At 40.0% G+C, this 21,263-nt stretch overlaps 1 protein-coding gene across 2 annotated transcripts in view; it reads left to right on the top strand.

The window, feature by feature from the left end:
- NEBL (nebulette) overlaps positions 1–21,263 on the top strand; it is a 370,452-nt gene that overhangs the window by 39,449 nt on the left and 309,740 nt on the right. The window lies entirely within an intron of this gene.

Genomic DNA, 21,263 nt, shown 5'->3' with positions numbered 1-21,263 from the left:
TCAATTTGAAAAGGTAAATTTTATGGTAATGAAATTATATCGTAGTTTGTAAATACAAAAACCCCCCAAACAAACAAAAAAGAAAGCTGTTTCTAAAAGTAGATAACAAAGTTAGTATTGACCATTCAAAAAATACAAAAGCAGAAAATTTACCAACTTCATTTTGAGAACCAAGGGAAACTGGGATCCAGCTCCTCCCAAATGAGCTTCCTTTTTTTCTCTTTTTCTGCTTCTCACTCCCTGTCTCAAACTTAGCAGTTGGAAGAGATGACTGGTTCAGTGGGGAGAAAAAAAAGATGGCACTTCTGTTTCAATCTCAAGGTCATGACCTGTCAAACACTCCAGAGGTTCCAAATGTATTACAAAACAACAACATTTTGCAATGTTGACCCTCTCCACACTTCCCTTACTAGTTTTGTGCTGTACTGTGCTTTTCTATGGCTGGGTTGGTGTGTGTGTGTGTGGTGTGTTTAGTTTGATTTTGTTACTTCTGCTTATTTATTTATTTTGACAGAGAGGATCCTCATAGTGAGCAGACCACAGCCCTACAGCCCACTGAGACCTAACTGTGGAGGATACACGCTGATTGTTTTGGAAACTTTGTTTCTAGTTAATATGCATGGGGCTCATCTGATATTGGGCTCAACCCAACATCAACCTTAATCCCAGCATATCCTCCTTTCATGCTGTTCATTAAAGATTGGGTGTGTGTGTGTGTCAAGTGGGACTTTGAGGACCAGCTTTTTAAAAACATTGAGATAGAGTTGATTACAGCATTGTATTAGTTTCAGGTATGCCACAAGAATGATTTGATATACATATATATAGCACAACGATCACCACAATAAGTTTAGTAACCACCACACATAGTTGCACTTTTTTTTCTTGTGATGATTATTTTTGTCTCTGACACACAGTTCATAGTCACATTCATTCTCTAACAAGGATGTTTTTTAAAATAGTTGGTCAAATTAGGAACCAAACAAAGTATATTCATTGGCTTGGCTGTTTTATCCAGTAAGTATTTTTACATCTATGATTGCACCTCTCTCCCCCTTTTTGAGTTCCTTTATTTGTTAGAGAAATTTGGTTATTTACCCTATAGGTTGCCCCACATTTTGGGTTTGGCTGATTGCTTCTTTGTATTGTCATTTAACTTGTGCCTCTATTCCTGTATTTGTTGGACACCCATAGAGCAAGAGGCCTCATTAGATTCTGGTTCAACTGTTATTTATATTTTCCTGGCAAGACCACTTCCTAGGTGGTACTGCACACCTCCTATTGCATCATCTTAGGAAGGACGTAATGTCTGATTGACCAGTTTCAGTGATGTTAAGATTGATGAGAAAATTTAGCTGTGTGTCTGATCCATGCTTTACAAAGTTCCCAATGCACCTTTCATTTAATGGTTTTTGCAGCTACTGATCTTACATAGGAATTGCAAAATGGAAATGTTCTAATTCCATCATTATTTCTGCATTTATTCATTGGGATTCTTTTATGTGGATGAACTGTCCATCATCAATTATTTGGTCACCCTGAAATAAATTTGAAAAGGAAAAGCAGTGTATGTTCTTTTGTCTTACATTTATTTATCAATTTTCAGAATAATGAATTGGGGTCTTAGCAACTTCTAGTGGTGCTCACCATGAGCTGTTCCCTACTGCTTTAGGGGTGGAGGTGGAAGGACATCTTATCAACCCACTATAAGTCCATGGACTTTGTAGATTTGATATGTTTGAATCAGTCATCCTTTTTGATGTTCCAGTTGTCCCATCTCTGGCCAGTGGAGGCTCATTCTAATTGGCTTGTATGTCTTGTTGATCCTACCCTGTTAGGTGAATTAATGATTGGAAAATATGAAGTATTTTTGTTTCTTTACCTCTGACGAGTGCCATTGTGGTTTTGGGTACTTCTACACTCTAAGCCAGGTAGCTAAATAGAAAATAAACAAACGCTAGCAGCATTTCTATACTGTGTCATGAGTCTTACCAAGGAAGTCCCCGATTTTGAATATGGGTTGGTTTCAAAATATACCAGCATTATGGTTGTTATTATTCCAAATGTGCTATTTTTCTCACCTTTTATATGGGGCACCAGGTAGGAAGTATGGATAGCTGCATTTCATCCCATAGCCCTGGTGAGGCAGAACAGGGAGTGAAGGAGGGCCTGAGGCCCCCCAGTGAGCTGTTCAGGGAAGTGCAGAAGGCTGCAAATCTGGCCAAGACTTGCCAGGTGGCTGTAGAGTCAGCGCCAGTCCCTAAAAGCCAGGAGTGGGAGCGGCCATCCTGGCAGCGCCTGAGCCAGGTCCAGGCAAGTGGGCCAAGTCCCTGAGCCTGTCCCTGGGACCAGAAGGCATAGCCAGAGGGAAGCATGGATTTAAATTCCAGGGCATACGACTAGAGCTCATCATATCCAAGGAGAAGGAGCCGAGAATGACTGTTTATAAGTGCCTAAAGCACACTGTCTCATGCTGAATCATATGTGATAGCATTTAAGGAGGGCCTGCTTGTTGTTTCTGTGCCCTGTGGAGCACATGTGACTTCAAAGGCAACTCTGTGGGGTGCAGGGAGAGAGGAGCATGCTTTTATTTTGAATTTTGGCACAAATCCTCCAAACTATTTTTGATGGCCAGGAAACAAAACTCACATTTCCTCTAAATTCATTTGCATTTAGCAGATCCACCTTTGTTTTTCTACCATAACAGTTTCTACTTCTTCAACCCGTGTGTCCTTCCTACCTTGAGCTTTATTTTGTAGGAAAAAGGCAAGGGTGACACTAGATGATTCTCAAACAGCCTCCAATAGCCCAATTCATTAATTGTCCCCTCCCCGACTTCTCCTTTCTTCCCATTATAATGTGTCCTCAGAATTTAAAACAGCCATAAGACAACAGCCATAAGACTGTTTAAGACCATGAAACACCCTTTTAATGGGAATCTTATGTTGTAAAAAGGAGCTCCTGGTTTCACTTCAGTCTGACGGGACCCCTCGGTGATGAGCGAATATAGTTTCAACTTAATGCGTGTGCACAGTGGCTGTGTGTGTGTGTGTGTGTGTGTGTGTGTATGTGTATGTGTAAGCTTCTAGAGACCCCAAGATTCCATCCATTAATCATAAAAATTAGAGACATGATGGTTGTTGTCAATGGTTCTCTCTCTCCAGCACAAGACAGTTCCTCTGGCTTGCTTTTGTGGTGAGTTTCCTTTGGCGTCTTTGCCCTGCCTTCTGATACAGGCTGTGCTGTTTTTACTTCTTTTGCCCTATTTATTTTTGATCATTTTAATTACTTTTTTCCAAACCCTGTATTCCTTATGCTGTTTGATACTTTGAATCCTGATATGGTTGGTGGTAGTTCTGCCTAACATAGCATCATCCTAATGAGCCCAAGATGGGTGTTCTATTGCCATGAGGGTCTTGTGATGGGTGTTCTATTGCCATGAGGGTCTCAGGCAAAAACTTGCACTCTCTGTATGAGCTCATCACCCCTACTGTGGGGAAAGGGCCTGGTCTGATTATTACATGTCAGCAGAAGAAGGGCAAGATATTTCTAGCTTCGATAACTTTGATATTATATCTTTTTTTATCCTGGGATTAATAACTCATAACTCATTCTTTTCTCTAATTTTTGTTAGTAATGTTGCCTTAAATTTTAAAGAACAGTAACACAGTATTGATAATAATTATATTAATATTCTAAAAGATTGGCTCCTATCACCCTTCATCCTCCATCAAAATAGACTCTTCCCTGAAGAGTTGGGTTATGAGTAGGATGAATTTATGTTGGCCTAGTAAGTAATGTTATGATCTAAAAGCATTTGTCAAAGGGCCAAGTGTATAAGTTATTCTATGGAATTCTATAAATACTAAGAAGTGTTTTAGTTATTTGCATATATTCTGTGTGCACAAAATTGCATAAAATGGTGCTAGTGAAAACACACACACACACACACACACACACACACACTCTCTCTCTCTCACACACACACACGGATTAACCTCAAAGAGCTTACTGGTATATTTTAGTATAGAGACAGAAAAAAAATTCATGAAACATTTATTGAGTAACAAAGGAAAACTTAAACCTAAATGTTAAATTGGTGGAGGCTGGATAATTTGGTGTGTGTGTGTGTGTGTGTGTGTGTTGGTGATGGGGGTCGGGGGGTAAGATGGGGAGAAGGAGAACTTTAGGCAGGGAAATAGCACTGGTATGTCTAGAAAAAAGACCAAGTGGTAAGCCTTATATGGACCACTGGGAGGGACAGGATGACTTGATTAGAGGGCTTAGGTGCATAAAAGATTTAGTGAGTGTTTACTAACAGTTGTAGAGTATGAATGAAGTTGATGATGGAGAACTTAAATAATGTGAAGTTCCATCTACAGACATGAAGTAGCAATTAGACTCAAACCATATTGTTACTAGTTTAAGAAGTCTAGACTGCCATAGTTGAAAGAGCACTATAAAATCATAGCAGATACAGCGGAGTAACCTAAAATAATTCAAAGAACACATTTGTCTTTGACCTTGCACAAGATGATTATACTAATGTAAGATCTATAAGAGTGAGGACCTTGTCTCATTTAGCTTTACATCTCCCAAGAGGTGCATCTTAGCACAGTATTATGTACATGGTGGATTTTATTGATTGATTGTGTTAATCCTCACCTGGGGATATTTTTTCCATTGAATTTTAGAGAGAATGGGAGGGGGGAGATGGAAAGAGAGAGAGAGAGAGAAAGAGAGAGAAAGAGAGAGAGAGAGAGAAGAGAAAGAGAAACATCAATGGGAGAGAGACACATCGAATAGTTGCCTCTTGTAAGTGCCCCAAACTTGGGCCAGGTATCAAACTTGCAACTCAGGTGTGTGCCCTTGACTGGGAATCGAACCCAAGACCCTGTCAGTGTGTGGGCATATGTTCTTACCATGAAGCACATCGGCCAGGGCTACATGGTGGCTTTTAAATAGTATTCATTGATTGAATGAATGAATTTAGTATGAAGAACATCTTCTGGTGTTGGCCTCAAAGAGGCATTGTTAAGCCATGATCCCTTCACTGTTACTAGGTTTTTCAGAAATATTTTTAGGTTATTATTATAACCAGCCAAAATGATTTTGTCAAGTATCTTCTATGATTCCAGCACTATAGAAGGTATGTATGACTTGATTCTTGGCATTACAGAAACTATGTTAAGGTATTCATTGGGGGAAAATTAGAAAATCAAAAGACAATATCCGAGACAGAAGTACTGGAGGGAGTATAAGTAGGTATTTTAACTGCTGCCCTTCATTTCTCTTTTCCTTAGAAAATTCATCTGTGCCATATTTTTAACTCATATCTACTGATGACTCAAACTGATATTTGTTCTAGATCTCATACCTGGACACTGAACATTCCTCCATTATCTTAAGCTTCATATCTATAAACCCAACCAGATTACAGCACTGTTGTTCTAATCACAACCATGCACTATTTCTATATATCTTTATTACCTTATGTTTATTAGTTGCCATTGCTACTCTTTTTCGATTGTGGGTAGATCAAAGATAATAGAAGAGATGTTTAGCCATGTGAGTCCAATGTGCAGAGCAAATGTGGTGGGAGAAGGTAATAGAGTGATGATCTTGGAACTTTGATGGAAGACACAAATGATAGAGTTTTGACTTAAGGGTACTGAGAAAGTTCTGTTTCAGGTCAAGTGATACAGTGGGAGAAACCTTCATGTTCTTTGGCCTGTATGTTTCACTTACCTGTTAACTTGCTTAATATTGGTATATCAGTTTTGGTAAACAGAATTTTGCTTTAAACATTTTAGAAAAGCTTAGTATTGAAAGGATGCCTATTATTAAATTACTAGAGGCCCGGTGCACGAAATTCGTGCCTGGGGGGCGGGGAGGAGGTGTCCCTCAGCCCAGCCTGCACCCTCTCCAATCTGGGACTCCTTGGGGGATGTCCAACTGCTGGTTTAGGCCCGATCCCACAGTTGGACATCCCTCTCACAATCCGGGACTGCTGGCTCCCAACTGCTCACCTGCCTGCCTGCCTGATTGCCCCTAACCGCTTTTGCCTGCCAGCCTAATCACCTCCTAGCCACTCCTCTGCCAGCCTAACTGCTTCCCTGCTGGCCTGATTGCCCCCAACTTCCCTCCCCTGCCAGCCCAGTTGCCCCCAACTGCCCTCCCCTGCTGGCCTGATCACCCACAACTGCCCTCCCCTGCTGGCCTTATCACCCACAACTGCCCTTCCCTGCTGGCCATCTTGTGGCGGCCATCTTTGACCACATGGAGGCGGCCATCTTGTGTGAGGGTGTGACGGTCAATTTGCATATTACTCCTTTATTATATAGGATCCTTTTTCTAACTGTATTTTTCTGGTATACTGATAGGTTTACATGCAAATGCATTGATTCTTAGCTCCCTGATCTCCAGGCTGTCTCATGTGTAGCTGTCAATTAGTGGAATGAACTGTCATGTCGTGCGCTATCTCTCACCTGTGGTGTTTAAACAGAGATGGCATTACTATTTCAGACACTGAAAACATGAGCCTGGCATTGGGTAGGAGATTGGATGAGCTCTCTAGGAGCCATACAAAGATTAAAGTTTTATCATTTTATAGTGATACATAATAGGATTATTTAGTAATTTATTTTTACTACTATGTAATACACTGGCAATAGGCATGCATTGATTTTGGCTTTCTCTATGGTACCTGGGGAGGCATAAGTTTAAACACTTATAAGTGACTTTCAAGAGTGGTGCCATTGTCAGAGTTTATGGGTTACACTGTCATTGTTGAATTGAACTAAAATATCCTTTTGCCTTAGTTGACATGGGAATTCGCTGGTAGAGGATGAATTAGAATCACGAGGTTCACCATTTCATGGCATTGAGGTTGTTTGTAGACAGTTTGCCTGACAAAGCTTATAGTTACATGGTTATAAAGGCTCAGGGCATCTCTATGAAAGAGAGGTAAAAAGGGATAGAAGGAAATAGTGGTTCTTCCTTTGAACTGAAGCCATGCAAGACAAGGGATGAAGGGTGTAATTGTGGGGTGCTTGGTCTGTAACTGTAAGAAAGCTTCAGAGCCAAGCATACTTTAGAAATGATATCCTGGGTTGTCAGCGTGCGTAATTTTCTTGGTCTGATGCTTTTAGAGGTTCTCCCTCTGCTTCATGGAGGAAGTTAGAGGTTATTGTATGAAGCTGGAAGGATGCAGTGCCTTCAGATCCTTTGCCAGTATTCCATCACCATCTTGAAACAAAGAACATGGTAAACACCCACAGCTTACACAGTGAAAGAATTCCTTTGAACCTGACTGACTGGAGAAAATATCTTCATAGCAGCAAACGCAAAGCTGTGTGTATCTAGCAGGAGCCGAGTCTTCACTCCGCGTGTCTTCCTCAGGAGAGCTTTGTTCTCTCCAGCGAGCATCTTCATTCTGGCGCTAACACTCTCACACAGGTGGTCCTGGCTGTCTTTTTGCTATCATGAGCTACTTTTGAAAGTGCTAATTACTGAATGTAGAAGGAATGATGGAAGACAAAATTCTTATTTTACAACCACCATCTTAATAAGTGATTCAGGCAAGAATGATCAGTGGATGCTAAAATAAGTGAGTGAAAATTGTCAGGGAATAGTGTTGCCCTTTGGACTAGTTATTTATAAAGGGAGACAGGCACTTTTACAATGGAAATTACCTTAAACATGTGATCAGATTTAGGCAGTTTAACATCGCCCAAAAAGAAACAAATTGATGTCATGTACCCACCGATTTGATCCCTGCTTGTCACTTAGGCAGCATTTCTGTCCCAAATGTTTAACCTGAATCTAATCATGAGGGAACAATCAGACAAATAGAAAAATGAAGGCTTGTTTTCTTAATAAATGTCAGTCATAATAGACAAAAAAAGGTGGGGGAGCTGGTTTTTTTTTCCCCCCTGCCCTTGAGGAGCTGTTTTTTTTATTAAAGAAGACTAAAGAGATAGGACATCTAAATGCAGTGTATGATCATGGATTGCATCCTAAATCGGGGAAACAGCTATAAAAGGCCTTTATTGAGTTATTTGAGGAAATTTGAAAATGGACTATATATTAAACCATAGCATTGTATCAATGTTAAATCCATGAGTGAAATAATTTTGTCTGAGAATGTCTTTGTCCTTAACAGATTCATATTGAAGTATTTATGACTTAATTGTCATGATGCTTGCTACCAGCTTTAATGTGAATATATAAAACACTAGGGGCCCAGTGCATGAAATCGTGCACCTTGTAAGGAACTGTGGGCCACGAGGCTGTGGTGGGCACAGGGGTGGGTCTCAGGCCATCCTCCGCGCCCCTGCTCAGCCCCTCCTGCCATGGCCCCCAGTCCCCTGTCTGCTGGCAACCCTGCTCCCACCGCTGCTGCTCCCATGCACTGATGGCACAAAGTGATTGGGGCCAGCGCCAGCAGTGAGTGCAAGCGGGACCCACACTGTCAGCAGGTGCAAACGGCGGCTACCGGCCCTGATCGCCCCTCAGTATCAGGGGGAGGTGGAGGAGCCCTCGGGGCAATCGGGGCCGGCAGCCACAGCTCATACCTGCTGACACCACCAAGCGATCAGGATTGGCGCTGGCAGTGGGTGTGACGGTGGCTCCAGCGCCAGCTGCAGGAGCGAGTGGGACCGGCGCTGGCAGTGGGTGCGAGAGGTGGCTGCCGGCCTCGATTGCCCCCCAGGAACAGGGGGAGGTAAAGAAGCCCTGAGGGGTGATCGGAGCCAGCAGCCGGCACTTGCACCTGCTGATGGCACAGAGCGTTCAGGGCCGGTGCCGGGCGCTGGCAGCGGGTGGGAGCAGCGCTCTGGTGCTGGCAGTGGGTGTGAGTGGGGCCGGTGTGGGCAGCAGGTGCGAGCACCTGGTGGACTGTGGCACATGGGAGCAAAGAATTTTCAGTCATCACCAGAGGCTCACCCCGATGACAGCGACCTGCGCCCCTCCTTGGTCTGGCATTCCCACTCACCTCCACCATCCCGCCGGCCGTAGCCAAGGCCCGCCATGTTCCACACTCTGCCACCTGCTGCTGATGCCCATCATGTTCCGTGCACTCCTCCTGGTGGTCAGCGCACGTCATAGCTACTGGTTCTTTGGTTGTTTGGCTGTTATGCTGTTTGGTCTATTTGCATATTAGGGTTTTATATATATAGATAATATTTATTGCATATAACAAATATATATATAAAGTACTTATGATTATTCAAATATAATACATTATATTGAATGAGTTGTGCATATTTGCTTTATGTACACATACAGTTGTGTTCTGTATAAAGCAAATATAGCAAAATGTTGACAATTGGTAAATCTGGATAGGGGGCATATTCATTGTACTATTTTGGAAACTTTTTAAGGTTTGAAAATTTTCAAAGTAGAACCTTGGGAAAAAAGAACTTTTGTTTTAGGGAAGAGGTGGTGGAGAGAAGTGTTGAGCTGTTAAACTCATATTCATGAGAATATGACATTTTATTACTGTTGAGTTAAGCAAAGTTAGATGACAGCCCATTGAAAATATGTATTCACAAACAAACTCAGTGAGCTCGATTCAGATAGTTTGGAACTAAGTGTTTTTAGAGTAGGACTGCTGTTGGACATCTTAGTCTTTTGTTTCTACAACATTGACTTTTACCTGTTGTGATGTTTAGCTCACAGGATTGTTGTAAGCATTGATTAGATAATGTATGTGAAAGTGCTTGTAAACTGTGAAAATAATGTCTCTAAGTTTCTTAGGGTGTATGTAACAAGTTTGTGCTGAATTATGATGCCCAGTGTTCTATTTTATAAAGAATATGCCTGCTTATAAGCATAACTAATGGACATAAGACACTGGGGGGTAAGGGAGGGTAGGGGTTTGTCAAGGGCGGGGGGGAAAAAGGACACTTATGTAATACCCTTTGTAATACTTTAAGCGAAAAAAAAAAAAAAAAAAAAAAAAAAAAAGAATATGCCTGCCCTAACTGGTTTGGCTCAGTGGATATAGAGCATCGGCCTGCGGACTGAAGGGTCCCAGGTTCGATCCCGGTCAAGGGCATATACCAGGGGTGGGCAAACTTTTTGACTTGAGGGCCACAATGGGTTCTTAAACTCGACCGGAGGGCCGGAACAAAAGCATGGATGGAGTGTTTGTGTGAACTAATATAAATTCAAAGTAAACATCATTACATAAAAGGGTAAGGTCTTTTTTTTTTTTTAGTTTTATTCATTTCAAACGGGCCGGATCCAGCCCGCGGGCCGTAGTTTGCCCACGGCTGGCATATACCTTGGTTGCGGGCACATCCCCAGTAGGGAGTGTGCAGGAGGCAGCTGAATTCATGTTTCTCTCTCATCAATGTTTCTAGCTCTCTATCCCTCTCCCTTCCTCTCTGTAAAAAGCCCATAATATATATATGGACTTTTCATATATATATATGAAAAGAATATGCCTTCATAGGAAAAAAAACTGGATCAGTGGCTTCATTAAGACTCATTCCATAACATATGTGATTTAGAAGAAAGAAAAGCTGCCTCCATTTAGAAAAAATGAACACAATTCTGCCTTATGGCATATATAGAACAGTGTCTAAATACATATAATAAGTATTAGCTTTTTTAGTAATGGAACAAAACTTCACTTTTATGCTCATTTAACCAGTTGTGCTTATGGAAAAATCTGTCCCTAGAGGTTGAATAAAGAACAAACAAGAACTTTAACGTAAGTCAATAGAACATTAAGTAGAGAGAAGCTCAGAGCTGCATGCTGTGTTATTATCTTACGATAATTTCAATTAAGGTTTTTAAGAATGCTTTCAGAATTTTATTCTTATACTAAATATAAAATTGAGTTAATGTATATGGTACTTTGGAATGAATATGGAAAAATGAACATTTTGCCCCTTCAGAAAAGGCAAAAATGGTGATATTTTGACCCTGACTGAAAGAAAACTATATTGAAAGAATGATGACAAAGAAGAAATTAATGGGGAACAAATATATCCCATTAGTTAGAGGAGACATTCATGTCAGTTACTAAACTTGATAAGATTCTTCAGCTAGTATAGACAATTCAAGTGTTGCCTGTGGTGGGTTTCATTGGTAATGGCTGTGAGGTTGGTAAATTAGCCAGAATAACACTAGGTGGATTTCTTTGAGGGTTGGCATATGAGCAGATTATGATGATGAATATTTTAAACAGCAGCAATTGAGTAATTACTATGTACTAGGAATGATGTTAAAAACTTGTTATATTTTTTTAATTAAATCTTACAACATCCTTATGATATAGATGTATACTTCTAATATTCTTATCTATATATATAAAAGCCTAAGTGACCATTTGACCATTTGACCAGTAGCTATGATGCGCACTGACCACCAGGGTGCAGGTGCTCAACACACAGGCGTGGAAACATGGAACAGACTGATGAATCTCAGAGGGAAGAGGGGAGGAGAGAGGGCAGGAAGAGATTAACCAAAGATCTTATATGCATACTAGAGGCCTAATGCATGACATTTGTGCACTGGGGGAGGGGGGGCCCTCAGCCTGGCCTGTGCCCTCTCACAGTCCAGGACCCCTTGGCGGACAACCCCTGAGGGGTCCTTGGTGCTGCCTCAGAGGTGGGAGAGGCTCCTGCCACCACCGCTGCACTCGCCAGCCGTGAGCCTGGCTTCTATATAGGACTAGAGGCCCGTGCACTGGTGGGATCCCTCGGCCTGATCTGCACCCTCTCACAATCCGGGACTCCTCGAGGGATGTCAGAGAGCCATTTTTGGCCTGATCCCTGCAGGCCAGGCTGAGGGACTTTGTGCACCGGGCCTCTAGTTTTATAGATAAGCAAAGTGAACACAGAGAGATTAAATAACTTCTGTAAGGTCACACAGAGAGTAGTGGTAAAGTTGCTTCTTGAACCCAGGTGGTCTGACTTCAGAGCCCATTTTCCAACCACCATGCTGTACTCAATGGACTCCCCAAAGTTTATTCCTAGGTATCTTAATTTTTTTTGGTGCAATGGTAAATGGGATTTTTTTTTTCATTTCTCTTCTTTGTCCATTTCTTAATTGGATTAATTGTTATTTTTTGTTTGTTTTGTTTTGGTGTTGAGTTTTATAAGTTCTTTATAAATTTTGGATATTAAGTCCTTATCAGATGTATTGGTAAATATGTTCTTTCATGCAGTGGGTTGTCTTTTCATTTTGTTGATGGTTTCCTTGGTTGTGCAGAAACTTTTTAGTTTGATGTATTCTCATTTGTTTATTTTCCTTTTGTTTTTCTTGTCTGAAGAAATATATCAGAAAAACCATTTCTATGAGAAATGCCCAAGATTTTACTGCCTGTGTTTTCTTCTAGTATTTTTATGGTTTTGAGTCTAACATGTAAGTCTTTAATCCACTTTGAGTTTATTCATGTGTATGGTGTAAGGTGGTGTAGTATCATTTTTTTTAACGTATCTGTCCAATTTTTCCTAACACCATTTATTGAATAGACAGTTTTATCTCATTGTATGTTTTTGCCTCTTTTGTCAAATATTAATTGACTATAAAGGCTTAAATTTGCTTCTGGACTTTCTATTCTGTTCAGTTAATCTATATGCCTGTTTTTATGCCAGTGTCATGCTGTTTTGATGACTATAGCCTTGTAGTATAGTTTGATATCAGGTAGCATGATTTCTCCAACTTTGTCCTTCTTTCTCAAGATTGCTGTTGCTCTTTGGGATCTTTTGTGGTCCCATATACAGTTTCGGAAGATTTGCTTTAGTTCTGTGTAATATGCCATTGGTATTTTGATAAAAATTGCATTGAATTTATAGAATGCTTTGGGTAGTATGGACATTTTAATGATGTTAATTATTCCTACCCATGAACATGGTATATGCTTCCACTTATTTGTTACCATTTTCAATCTTCAGTGTCTTTTAATTTTCCAAGTACAGGTCTTTTACATCCTCAGTTAAATTTATTCCTTGGTATTATATTTTTGAAGTAATTGTAAATGGGATTGTTTTTTAAATTTCTCTTTCTGGTTCATTATTGGTGTGTAAAAATGGAATTACTTTATGTATACTTATATTGTATCCTGCTACTTTTCTGAATTCATTTATCAGTTCTAGTAGTTTTCTGGTGTAATTTTTAGAGTTCTCTATATACAGTATGATATCACCTGCAAATAATGACAGTTTTATTTCTTCCTATCTAATCTGAATGCCTTTTATATCTTCTTCTTATATAATAGTTGTGGCTAGGACTTCCAGTACTATAAGAGTGGTGAAAGCAGACATCTATGTCTTGTTTCCAGTCTTAAAGGGAACTTTTAGTTTTTGCTCATTGAGTATGATGTTGATTATGGGTTTGTCACGTATGACCTTTATTACATTGAGTGATGTTTCCTCTATTTCCACTTTGCTGAGAGTTTTTATCATAAATGGATGCTGGATTTTATCAAACTCTTTTCTGCATATATTGAGATGACCATGTGGTTTTTACCCTTTAATTTATTTATGTGGTATATCACATTTATTGATTTGTGGATATTGTACCAACTTTGCTTCCCTAGAATACTACTTGATCATGATATATGACATTTGTAATATATTGTTGGATCCAGTTTGTTAGTATTTTATTAAGGATTTTAGCATCTATGTTCATCAGGGATATTGGTGTATAACTTTTTTTCTTTGTAGTGTCTGTATCTGGTTTTGGAATTAGGATAATGCTGGCCTCATAAAAATGAGCTTGGATGTCTTCCCTCCTCATGAATTTTTGGGAGTAGTTTGAGAAGGAAAGGTGTTAGTTCTTGAATGTTTGATAAAACTCACCTCTGAAGCCATCTGGTCCAGGACGTTTGTTTGTTGGAAGTTTTATGATTACTGCTTCAATTTCACTAATAGTAGTCTGTCTTTTCAGATTCTTCCTTATTCAGTTTTGGAAGATTATATGTTTCTAGGAATATCAATTTCCTCCAGATTGTCTAATTTGTTGGCATATATTGTTCCTAATACAGTATTTTCTTATAAACCTTTATAATTTTTTTTGGTGTCTGTTGTTACTTTGCCTCTTTCATTTCTGATTTTATTCATTTTGGGTCTTCTTTCTTTCTTTTTTTTCTTGATTAGTCTGGTTAAAGGTTTGTCAATCTTGTTTGAAAGAACCAGCTCTTGGTTTCATTGAACCTTTGTATTGTTTCTTTAGATTCTATTTTATTTATTTCTGCTCTGATCTTTATTATTTCCTTCCTTCTACTCACTCTGGGCTTTCTTTACGCATCCCCTGCCCCCCCCCCCCCCAGTTCCTTTATGGGTAAAGTTAGATTGTTTGAGAATTTTCTTGTTTCTTGAGGTAGGACTGCAATGCTCTGACTTTCCCTTTTAGGACTGTTTTTACTGTGTCCCATATATTTTGGGTTGGTGTGTTCTAATTTTTATTTGTTTTCAGGTATCTTTTGATGTCTTCCTTGATCTCATTGGTGACCCATTTATTGTTTAGTGACATGTTTTTAGCCTCCATGCCTTTGTGTGTTTTTCAATGTTTTTCTTGTGATTGATTTTTAGTTTTATACTATTATGGTCAGAGAAGATGCTTGATATGATTTCAATCTTCTTAGATTCATTGAGACTTGTTTTGTGTCCTAATATGTGGTCTATCTAGAAAATGTTCCATGTGCTCTAGAAAAGAATGTATATTTTGCTTCTTTGGAATGAAATCCTCTGAAGATATAAATTAAATCTATCTGATCTAGTGTATTACTTAAGGCTGCTGTTTCCTTGTTGATATTCTATCTGGAAGATCTATCCATTGATATCAGTGGCATGTTAAGATCTCCTATTATGACTGTATTACTGTCAATCTCTCCCTTTATGTCTATCAAAATTTGCTTTATATATTTATTTGCTCCAATGTTTGGTGCATAAATGTTTACAAGGATTATATTCTTTTGCTGGATTTCTCCCTTTATCATTAGGTAGTGTTCTTTTTTTAAAAAAAATATGTATGCATATATATTCTATTGTTTAAAGTATTATATATAGTATTACATATGTGTCCTTTTTCCCGCATTGACCTCCCCCCAGCTACCCCACCCCCTGGCACATGCCTTCACCCCCCTAGTGTCTGTGTCCATTGGTTATGCTTATGTACATGCATACAAGTCCTTTGGTTGATCTCTTACCAAGAGAGAGGAGAGAGAGAAACTTCAATGATGAGAGAGAATCATTGATTGGCTGCCTCCTGCATGCCCCCCGCAGGGGATCGAGCCCACAATCTGGGTATGTGCCCTGACCGGAAATCGAACCCTGACCTCCTAGTTCACAGGTCAACACTCAACCACTGAGCCAAGCCAGCTAGGGCTGTAGTGTCCTTTTTTGTATCTTTCTATAGTCTTTTAGTCTTTGTTTTAAAGCCTGTTTTGTCAGATATAAGAATTTCTACCCTAGTCTTTTTTTTTCATTTCCATTTGTAAGAAATATCTTTTCCCATCCATTTACTTTTAGTCTGTGTGTGTTATTTGTTCTGAGGTGGACTCTTCTAGACAGCATATATGTGGGTCTTGTTTTCTTATCCATTCAGCTACCCTGTGTTTCTTTGATTGTAGCATTTACCCATTTACATTTTAAATAATTATTGATAAGTATGCATTTATTGCCATTTTATTCTTTTAACTATGCTTCTCTGTTTTTTGTTTTTGTTTGTTTGTTTTTAATTAGCCTCGCTGGGTAAAGTAGTCTTGGTTGTAGGTCCTTGCTTTTCATCACTTTGAATATTTTATGACAATCTCTTCTGATCTGAGATGTTTCTGTTGAGAAATTAGCTGAGAGCCTTACGGGAGCTCTCTTGTAGGTAATTAACTGTCTTTCTCTTGCAGCTTTTCAGATACTCTGTCTTTCACTTTTGGTATTTTAATTATGCTGTGTCTTGTTGTGGACCTTTTTGGGTTCATCTTGTTTGGGCCTTTCTGTGCTGCCTGGATTTGTGTGAATTTTTCCTTCCATGTTAGGGACGTTTTCAGTCTTTATTCAAATAGATTCCCTTGCTCTCTCTCTCCTTGTGGTACCTGTATAATGTGGATGTTTTTATGTTTCATGTTGTCCCAAACGTCCCTTAAACTATCCTCATTTTAAAAAAATTCTTTTTTCATTTGACTGCTCTGATTGGGTATTCCATCTTGTCTTTTACTTCACTGATTTGATTAACTGCTTCATCCCACCTATTGCTTATTCCTTCAAGTATATTCTTGATATCAGATATTGTATTCTTCATTTAATTTTATGTTTTTTATACCCTTTTTCATGCTCTGGTAATTTTCACTAAGTTCCTTGAGCATCTTATAACCATTATTTTGAATTCTATATCTGAGAAATTGCTTGCCTCCATTTCATTTAGTTCTTTTTCTGGATAGTTCCCCTTTCATTTGGGACCTGTTTCTTTGTCTTCTCATTTTGGCTGCCTCTTTGTGTTTTTATGTATTAGATAAATCTGCTATGACTCCAAGTCTTCATGGGGTGGCCTTATGTAGTAAGTGTTCTGTAGGATATAGTGGAATAGTCTCCTTGATCACCTGAGCAGGATGCTTTAGGGCAGCGGTTCTCAACCTATGGGTCTCGACCCCTTTGGCGGTCGAATGACCCTTTGACAGGGGTCACCTAAGACCATCCTGCATATCAGATATTTACATTACGATTCATAACAGCAGCAACATTACAGTTATGAAGTAGCAACGAAAATAATTTTATGGTTGGGTCACAACATGAGGAACTGTATTTAAAGGGCCAGAAGGTTGAGAACCACTGTTTTAGGGGATGTCCCTTGAGTGGGTTATAGGGGCCCTCTTATTATAATTGAATCTTGATTGTTATTGGTTCATTCATGTATGGATCGACCCTCAGGCTAGCTGACTGTGAAGCTCAACCCCCACCATGGTAGGCAGACTGCTGTGCAGGTGCCGACCACATGAAGCAGAACTTGCCTCAGCAGGGTTTGGTGCCTGCTGAGATATCCCTTTGATATGCTATTTGTGAAGCTTATTGAATCCTGCTCTGATTTTGTCTGAATCTGGTCACTAAGTGTGTTGATTCTGAGTCTTTTGGGAGGGACTGTGGTGCAGGCCAATGTTAAACACTGTCTGTGCCTGGCCTTTGGCATTCTGCTTGGAGCTACAAATGACATATTAGGGCCCTGGCTGGTTTGGCTCAATGGATAAAGCATCAGCCTGTGAACCTAAGGGTCCTGGGGTCAATTTCGGTCAAGAGCACGTACCTCAGTTGCAGGCTCCTCCCCAGCCAGGGTCCTGGTCAGGGCACATGCAGGAGGCAACCAATCGATGAGTTTCTCTCACATCAATGTTTCTCTCTGTTTTTCCCTCTCTCTTTCATTCTCTCTAAAATCAATGGAAAAATATCCTCGAGTGAGGATAAAAAAACCCCACACAAACAAAAGACACATTAGGTACAGGAGACCAAAGGTAACAGTGCAAGTCAGAAGATAATGGAGCAGCATTTTAAAAAATATATATATTTTATTGATTTTTTACAGAGAGGAAGGGAGAAAGACAGAGAGTTAGAAACATTGATGAGAGAGAAACATCAATCAGCTGCCTCCTGCACACCTCCTACTGGGGATGTGCCTGCAACCAAGGTACATGCCCTTGACCAGAATCGAACCTGGGACCTTTCAGTCTATAGGCCGACACTCTAGCCACTGAGCCAAACCGGTTAGGGCTGGAGCAGCATTTTTTAAGCATGGAAAGGAAAACACTCAACCAACAGTTATATACCCAGCAAAAATACCTTTAAAAATGAGAAGAAATAAAGACTTTTTCAGACATACAAAAGCTGAGAGAATTTATCACCAGCTGACCACCATTACAGGAAATGTTAAATGAAATCCTTCAGGCAGAAGGAAAATAATACCAGATGAAAACCTGGATCAACACAAAGGAATGAAGATCATCAGGAAAGGCAAAAATGAATGTAAATACAAAAAGCTTCTTGTTTTTGAAAATGTCTTTAAATGAACTGTTTAAAGCAAATATGGTAGCAATATATTGTGGGGGGTTGCAGAAATAAAATATAAGCCAATCTTAGCACGAAGATCAGGAGGTGGTAAAGGGAAGTATGCTGTCATCAAGTTATTATATTGTATATGAAGTGGTATAAAAGCTTAAAGGTAGACTGTGATAAGGTGAAGAGGTATATTATAAACCCTAATGGAAACCCTAAAGAAACAAAACAAAGCAGTATAGCTTATAGCCCAAATAAAGGAGATAAAATCATAGAAATAGTTAATCCAAAAGAAAGTAAAAATGAGGAAAGGGAACAAAGAATAGATTGGAAAAACAGAAAACAGCATGACCTTATATTGAAACCCAACCATTTTAATGTAAATGGTCTAAGCTCTACCAAAAAAAACCTACAGATTTTGTCAGATTGGATAAGAAAGCAAGATACAACTTTGTGCTGGATATAAGTAACTCACTTTGTTTAAAAAAATAAGAAAATATATTTTTATTGATTTCAGAGAAGAAGGGAAAGGGAAGGAGAGAGAAACATCAATGATGAGAGAACATCATTGATTGGCTGCCTCCTGCACGCCCCACACTAGGGATTGAATGAGTCTACAACCTGGGCATATGCCCTGACCGGGAATCGAACCATGACCTTCTGGTCCATAGGTCAGCAGCCCTCTACCATGGAGCCATGCTGGCTGGGCTAAGTAACTCACTTTAAAGATAAAAACACAGATTAAAAGTAAAACGTTTGCAAAAAGGATAGTATGCAAACATTAATCTAAAGGAAGTTGAAGCGATTTGTCCAGGATAGTCACACATTATTTGATAGCCTTATCAAAATGCTACATCTCATGACACTCCCCTGAGAACGTTAGTTCCCAAAAGACTGGCGTGTCCTGTTCTTCTTTGTGGCTGCCACTCTGTTTTGTACACAGTGTTGTTTAGTAAATAGATGCTTCTTAGTTGAAAGCATGATGTTTCCTAAACTGAATTATAGATGAGAACCACTTCACTTTCTTAGTGTAGTGGAAAGATGTGTTCAGTAAGTGGCAGATCTTATTACAATTTCCACTTATCAAACTTTTTGGAGTTCTCTTTGAGCATAAAGTTGTTATACTGGCATGCTTGACACTTGTTGGGTCTGGGACAACCTTTGAGGTGGAACATAAATTTTGGGGGGTTCACCTTATTTAGGTGCTGCAAGTGAGAAAAGCCAAGTAATAGCAGCTTAAACAGGATTGAAGTGTATTTCTCTGTTGATTAAATCAGAGCTGATGACGTGGCTCTGCTCTGGGAAGTCATCAGAGATCCAGCCTCATTCTTGTCTTTCCACCATGCTTAGGCCTTGCCCTTGTCCAGATGTTTCCCTTTGGCTTCTACCGTATCCACTTTTCCTCCAACAAGAAGGGATGAGGGGAGGAGAAATGGAAGCCATGACCAGAAAGTTTCACCCATCACTCCTGCGCAGATTATTTTGGCCAGAGCTGTTCCTTTGCCACAGCTAGCTGGGCATGAAGTCTTACCTTGGAAGAACAGAATAGATTTGTGGGAGTGACTAGCAGTCCTAGTCACAGGAAAGGATCTGAATATTACAGGAGTTTTAGCCTTACGGACCACTAGTGTTCAAAAAGTTCATGATACTGTAATTTCACCTGATCTTTCACTTCTTGCCTCAATTCAGGAATTGACACAGAGGAGGGGAGACCTGAGGGATATGGCTGAAGGGCAGGCTCAGGCTTCCACCAGTCACTGGTCCACCCACTCCTCTTTTAGGGTGGGAATGATCTCCTCTAAAGTTACATTGTGGTGGTTAATACTTCCTTCAAAATAACACAAGATGTTTCCATGGAAGGTCAATATGCGAGAATGGAACCTTTGATAAGAAAAACTGCTACAAGAGACATCTGAGGAAGGCTGGCAGGAAATGTGTTATTGAATAACTTAGTGTAGTCATTGCTGAGGACTTTATAATGTTGTTTAAAAAATCAGTTTCTTGCAGTTTTGGGAAGCAGCTGATTTTAATTTTCACTTTTTCAAGGGAAGAAACCCTGTCATTTGTGTAGCTCTGCTCAACGAGTGAATTTGTGGCACAGATCAATCCTGGAAATGCAAATTATGGGTTTGCCATCCATGTCTTTGCCTATTTGGTCATATTACTTTTGCAGAAAATGAGAAAGGATCTAAAGAAAAAGAAAGAAAATTTAAGAACTCTCCTTCCCAAACCCTGTGTTAATAGAATGGACACTTCTCTGCGGATTGTCCTGTGGTTGGCCCCCCTGAGTTTATGGGGAGCTGGACAACCTCATCCTCAGAGCTACGCTTGGTGCTCTTTATGTTTTACACTGGGTGCAGAAGTGTTGCTTAGCAACGGTGATTCTTCCAGCTCTCACAACTGCTGCAGCTACAGAACTGACAATAGAGTGGAGTTTGAGAGTGAGATCCTCATTTTTCAGCTTCTTCACCGTGGGGAGGGGGAATAAAGAAAGAAAAGGCAAATAGGATGAAAGAAGCACAGTCAACAGCCCAGTGCAGGAAAGCATTGGCTGATGTTGGAGAATGATCAGGGACTGCACATCCTCTACATGATTAATAAATGCTGGCCGAGAGAATTTAAAGGGGGTAATCACAGTGGCAGAGGCTAGAGAAAGTGAAGAGGCAATAGAAGAAGATGGCTGGGCAGTCTGAAATGGAGGTTTCTGACTGATTGGGTGTCTAGAGCGTGTTCATCCTCTCTTTGTTTTGGGCTATTGTTTCTTTTGTCTTTCTTTTTTTTTGTTCCAAGTTATTGGGAAAGTTTTTGAAGGGAAAAGAAAGGATTAAGGAAGGCTTGATCCCCCCCCACCCCCCCAACTCTCTTATTGGTAACTCTCATGGGTTAAGCAGCTTCTTACTGAGTTCTAAGTGTTTACAGAGATGTTCAGGACAGCGACTTCCAGTGATGATCTGGGGTTGGCGTCTTGTGCAATAGAGCAGGGCAGCGCTGGCCACGTGGAAATGATCCGCAGCATTTGAGGTAATTTTAATGTCAGAAATGCCCTCATTTCCTGGGTTTATATTCTTTCTTGCACTTCCATCATTTCATGGAGGTAATATGGAGGAGCATGTGCTGACCACTCATATGAGATGTTTCAAACCTGAGAGATTACAATCTTTCATATCAAACACAGTTACAGCCCTTTGTAGAGCAGTTTTCTGAAGTGAATCAGATGAGTTTTTTCAGAGCTGAAGGAAGTCAGAGGATGAAATAAATAAAAGCAGAGAG

This window comes from Myotis yumanensis, unplaced genomic scaffold (genome assembly GCF_028538775.1).
Source record: "Myotis yumanensis isolate MYYU_CA2020_CCGP unplaced genomic scaffold, mMyoYum1.0.hap1 SCAF_1, whole genome shotgun sequence".
In the NCBI taxonomy this organism is placed as follows: domain Eukaryota; kingdom Metazoa; phylum Chordata; class Mammalia; order Chiroptera; family Vespertilionidae; genus Myotis; species Myotis yumanensis.
Note: the sequence above shows the minus strand (reverse complement) of the source record. Positions and strands in the feature narration are given on the sequence as shown.